We start from the raw sequence: 5,811 nt of genomic DNA, 5'->3' as shown, positions 1-5,811 counted from the left end.
AAACAGATTTTTTTTTTTATTAGAGAGCCACAAGGGTGGAGGTGAGAATCGATCCTAGGAACTCTAACCACTTGAGCTATCACTCACTCTCAAGATATTAAATGTATAATATAACATATAGCACAAGTTTCATACTTCCTCTGACCTCTGTTGTTTTAGTTAACATGTTTGGTTTTGGCAAACACATTAAGGAGATCCATGAGAGATAAAATACAAGATAATTTTATGTGATAGGGCTATCACATATTTCACGGGCATTATTAAAAGTTATTTTATCATTAAAAGAAAAAACCCAAGCTATTAGACATATTAAATTTAGCCTCATTCACTTTACCTTATTTTTGTTGAAATGAAATTAAATTTATCAAACTGAAATTATTTTTGCTAAAGTTAAATTATTTTGACTGAATTGAAATTTATTTTACTAGACTGAAATTATTTCTGTTATGCTGAAATTGTTTTTACTGATTTTCTATTATGTTTCTTCTTTATATTTACTGAATTTTACTAAACTAGACTTATTTTGACTGAACTGAAGATTATTTTTGGTGAACTGAACTTATTTTTACTGAACTGAAATTGTTTTACAAAACTGAACTTATTTTTACAGAACTGAACTTACTTTTACTTAACTGGAATTATTTTTACTAAACTGAAATTATTTTTACTTAATATTATTTTTTAAAGGTAAAGTGAACAGGGCCTTAATAATCCCAACCTTTTACAGAGTATTTTTCTTTATCATCTGATCTAAGGGCCTGTTCACATATACTAAACTGAGCTGAACTGAACTAAATATGAGATGAATATTTTACAAGAGAAGGAAATTAGCAGCTAAACTGAACTGAACTAAACTAAACTGAACTGAACTGGTTGGAACTGAATTGATTGGAGTTGAACTGAACTGAAATTAAACTGAAGTGAACATACCCTAAATATCTCTTTATCCAATAGGAAACAAATAAAAAAAAAAGATATATGCAGCCCTTTTAAGAAGCTAAAAATGGAAAGAAAAGACAATAAATAAACATTTATTACACCGATTTACTCGTGAATTGTCGATAAATTTTCAACTTAATACTAAAATTGAAAATATAGTAAATGCATTTATGCAGCTGCATATAGCATTATCCAAAAATAAAAAAAATAAAAAAATTAATTTGAAGATAAAATTAATTGTAATTTTTTATTTATTTTTTTTTTGGAAAGGAAAACTGTAAATATAAAGTTTATATCAATAAGCCGTCACCGCTTCAATAATTCTTGTTGTGCAAGAATATATCAATATCACTGATATAATCCCCTATAAATATTGACTTATTGAAAGGAATTTATTCATATTTTTTTTACATATACTCTTAGTCTTAGCCATCAAATTACCAAAAAGTTTCAATGGAGATTACAAACCAAAAAGTTTGCTCCGTAACCCTTAACCCCATCAAACGAGTAGCCTCGTCGAAAAGTGATACTCATGAGATCCGTGTCTCCATTCTCTTTCGCCATTGGCGTGAGGTTTGCCTAAGTAATCCAGAGTGCCTTACCCAAGAAGACCGCTACATCTTGTGGAAGGAGCCATTTAGCAACAAAATTTTCGAGGTGGCTTTTGTCATTAAACCCGAAATTTGTGATATGGTTGAAGGTTACATTACTAATGCCCTAAGAACTTATAAGAAGAATTTGCCTGCTTACGCGCGTGAGTCCTGGTCAGGCCCGGCTAAGGACCTGTGCAAACAGGCCCTTAGCACAGGGCCCCCAAATTGGGAGGGCCCAAAATTTTGGACTTTAAGATTTAAAAAAAAAAAAAAAAAAAAAAAAAAAAAAAAAAAAAAAAGAAAGAAAAAGTCAGCAACTCATACTCCTCACGTGAATACAGCTGTTCCTCACTTCCTCCATTTACTCCCCACTTCTCTAGATTCTTCATCTCCTTCCTTGGTAATTAGCTCCATCAAAATAGCCCGAATTCCCAAAATTTCTGAAATTTTCTTTAATTTCCTTTCTTTGATTCTTTGAATACTTCCTATTTTGTCATTTAATTTTATTGTTTTACCCCCAAATTTTTAATTTTCCAAATTTGACATTTTGGTTTCAAAAAAATTACAACGGGTATGAAGAATTTTTCCTCAAATCTCGAATTGCTTTCAATGGAGATATTAATTTCGTGTATTCCACAATTAAACCCCTTAATTTTCGTTTATCAAACGGTAAAATTTTTTACCCCTTATAAATTCCATTTCAATCTTCAATCTTTTTCAATTACTTGTGTTCTTCGTACTCAAATTACATTTAACAAATAAAAAAACAATTAAGAAATTGGTTAACAAGAAGATCAGAGATTCAAAGCCAAGGGGGTTGGGGCAAATCGTGAATCGGCAATCGGTTGTGCGAGTTCGTTGCTGTCCTTGCGGTTGTGTATCCACAGTAGCACAAAAATTACTAAATTATCATATATCAATGGCAAGTGGATCAATTATCAGGTTGTTTCTATCCTTTTGCAATTTTAATTATTAGATTAATTGTATAATTTATTGTTTTTTGGGTGAGTTGTTTGATTGTTTGTTTAATTAGTATTTATTAGATTAATTGTATTGTTTGATTGTTAGTATTTAGTAAGTACTGTTAATTTTGATTGTATAATTAGTATTGTTTGTTCGATTATCAGATTGTTTGTTTTTTGCAATTTTTTTTTTTGTCTTCAAAAAATATACTGTTAAAATTTTATTTTTATATTTTAATTATGCCTCCCAAAAGAAAGTATGTCTGTGGTCATGATAAACGTATGAAAAAGAAAAAAAATGAAGAGTTAACGCAATCTCTAAGAGGATCCCTTCACAAATTTCTAATAAAAGAACCACAAATTTCTGTTGAAAATCAAGATGTTGATGATGTTAATGCTGAAATTCCTGAGAATGTTGATGATGTTGATGATGTTAATGCTGAAATTCCTGAGAATGTTGATGATGTTAAAGCTGAAATTCCTGAAAATGTTCTTACTGAGAATGTTAATAGTGTTGATTTTGATGTGCCCACTGAAAATGATAATTTGAATAATTTGGATGATGATGAAGAGCATGATACTGATGAAAATGGTAATAATAATGAAGAGCAACCAACCCAATTTGATTACTCTTTTGATATATTTGATCCAAGAAATTGGGATGCTCTTGAATCGAAAATGATTGATTTAGTAGTGACGAAAGGCCCTAAAAGAGACCATTCTATTGTAAAGGGTCCTAAAGATAAATTTTCTAGACGCTTTACGGCTAATTTATATACTAGAGTTTTATCTAATGGAGAGAAATGTGATCGAGATTGGCTTGTTTATTCAAAAGAACTTGATAGAGTATTTTGTTTTTGTTGTAAAATTTTCAAAAAAGGAATTGGTAGAGGTCAATTAACTAATGATGGTTTTAGTGATTGGTCACATATTGGTGAGAGACTTAAAGAGCATGAAACCGGTATTGAACATGTTAAGAATATGACAACTTGGTATGAGTTGCGTCTAAGGCTCAAAAAGAATGAAACTATTGATAAAACGGCTCAAAGACTAATTGAGAAGGAAAAGGATCACTGGAAAAATGTTTTAAAAAGAATTGTTTCAATTGTGAAATTCCTTGCTAAACATAGTTTGGCCTTTCGTGGTTCTAACGAGAAATTATATCAAAATAGCAATGGCAATTTTTTGGGCTTGATTGAAATGTTAGCGGAGTTTGATCCAATTATCCAAGAGCATGTTAGACGTATCACAAATGATAATTTACACTTTCATTACCTTGGGCATAACATCCAAAACGAGTTAATAATTTTGCTTGCTTCTGCAATTAAAAATGAAATCTTAAAAAAAATCAAGCGAGCAAAGTATTTCTCAGTGATACTTGATTGTACTCCTGATATTAGTCACCAAGAGCAAATGTCTTTAATAATAAGATATGTGGTTGTCTCTAGATATTCAGTTACTGTTGAAGAATCTTTTTTAGGATTCTTAAATGTGAATGATACAACTGGTCAGGGGCTTTTTGATGTTTTACAAAAAGAATTGAAAAATCTTGGTCTTGACATATTTGATGTACGGGGACAAGGATATGACAATGGATCAAATATGAAAGGAAAACATCAAGGTGTACAAAAGAAACTTTTAGATATAAATCCAAGAGCCTTTTATACTCCTTGTGGTTGTCATAGTCTTAATTTAACATTGTGTGATATGGCTTACTCTTGCAATAAAGCTAAGGATTTTTTTGGAGTTATACAACGCATATATACCATTTTTGCTAATTCTACTAAGAGATGGCAAATTTTGAAAGATAATGTAAAAGTGTTAACTCCGAAATCATTGTCATCCACTCGTTGGGAGAGTCGTATAGATAGTGTCAGAGCTATAAAATGTCAAATGTCAGATTTTAGAGAAGCTTTACTTGAAGTGTCAGAGAACGATCCCCTTGATTCTAAACTAAGTAGTGAAGCTAAATCTTTGGCAACAAATTAAATGAGCTAGGTGATTTTGAGTTTTTAATGTCAATTATTATATGGTTTGAGATATTGTCTGCAATTAATATGGTTAGCAAGCTTTTGCAATCAAATGATATGGTTATTGATGTTGCTATGGAAAAAATAAAGGAGTTGATTTCATATTTTGAAAAGTATAGAGATGCTGGATTTTATAGTGCCTTGAATGATGCTAAAGAAATTGCTATCGAATTGAATATCGATCCAATATTTCCTCAAAGGCTTGCTATTAAAAGGAAAAAACAATTTGATGAGAATTTAGATACCCCTTCTGTTGAGTTATTTGGGGAAGAATCTTTTATAGTAAACTATTTTCTTATCCTTGTTGATCAGGCTATTGTTTCTCTTAATAAAAGATTTGAGCAATATCAAGAGTATGAAAGTATATTTGGTTTCATGTTTACTTCTGAAAAGTTAGAATCATTAGATGATGCATCTTTGAAGTCATGTTGTAGTCATTTTGAGCAAGCATTAAGACATAATGGGCAATCTGATATTGATGGAAATGAACTCTATGTGGAGTTTAAGCTATTAAGAGATATTTTTCCATCAATGCCAACAAAAAAGATGGGAGCTATTGATATATTATCTTTTTTGAATGATGTAGAGTGTTTTCCAAATGCTAGTATTGCTTATAGGATCTTATTGACTATTCCTCTGTGACAGTTGCTTCTGCAGAAAGAAGTTTTTCAAAATTGAAGTTGTTGAAATCTTATTTGCGGTCTACCATGTTATAAGAAAGGCTTAATGGATTGGCGTTGTTAGCAATTGAAAATGATCTTTTGGAGAAGGTGGAATATGAAGATGTGGTTGATGAATTTGCTTCAAGAAATGCTAGAAGAATAGCTCTGTTTAAATAGTTTGATCTTTTAATAATTAAGATTGTATTTTGATATTAATCATATTATTTACAATTTAAATAAAGTACTTTGTGTTTTTTGGCTTCTTTTTAATATGTTGTTATATGATAATTTCGTTAAAAAAAAATTTTAGGGCCCAATTTCTAAGTTTAGAACAGGGCCCCCAAAATGATTAAGACGGCCCTGGTCCTGGTGTTTTGAGTTTCGTTATTGCCAAGGTTTCGCGGTGCCTCCGAGAGAATGTCATCTTTGATAAAGATCTTCAAGGGTTCCGGTTCGAGTTGGCGGCTGTTGTTGATGTATCGACCGCAGTTGATGTTGGTCGTGACATTTATGACGAGGGAATGGTGAATATGATAGCTGTCTAGGTCTTTAAGGCCCTTAAGGGTTTTGTTAGAATTCTTTATTTTTTTTGAACTCTTAGAAGTCAAGAATTAATAGAAACCTA

The 5,811-nt window shown here is 31.0% G+C and overlaps 1 long non-coding RNA gene across 1 annotated transcript; it reads left to right on the top strand.

The window, feature by feature from the left end:
- The first annotated feature begins 1,841 nt into the window (after positions 1-1,841).
- Positions 1,842-5,455, top strand: LOC145617421 (uncharacterized). Its single transcript, XR_014107728.1, has 2 exons — positions 1,842-2,474; positions 5,170-5,455. It is a non-coding gene; the product is annotated as an uncharacterized LOC145617421 (long non-coding RNA).
- Positions 5,456-5,811: the final 356 nt, after the last annotated feature.

This window comes from Chenopodium album, chromosome 26 (assembly GCF_948465745.1).
Source record: "Chenopodium album chromosome 26, dcCheAlbu1.1, whole genome shotgun sequence".
Taxonomy (NCBI): Eukaryota; Viridiplantae; Streptophyta; class Magnoliopsida; order Caryophyllales; family Amaranthaceae; genus Chenopodium; species Chenopodium album.
This window is presented reverse-complemented; position numbering and strand designations above follow the sequence as displayed.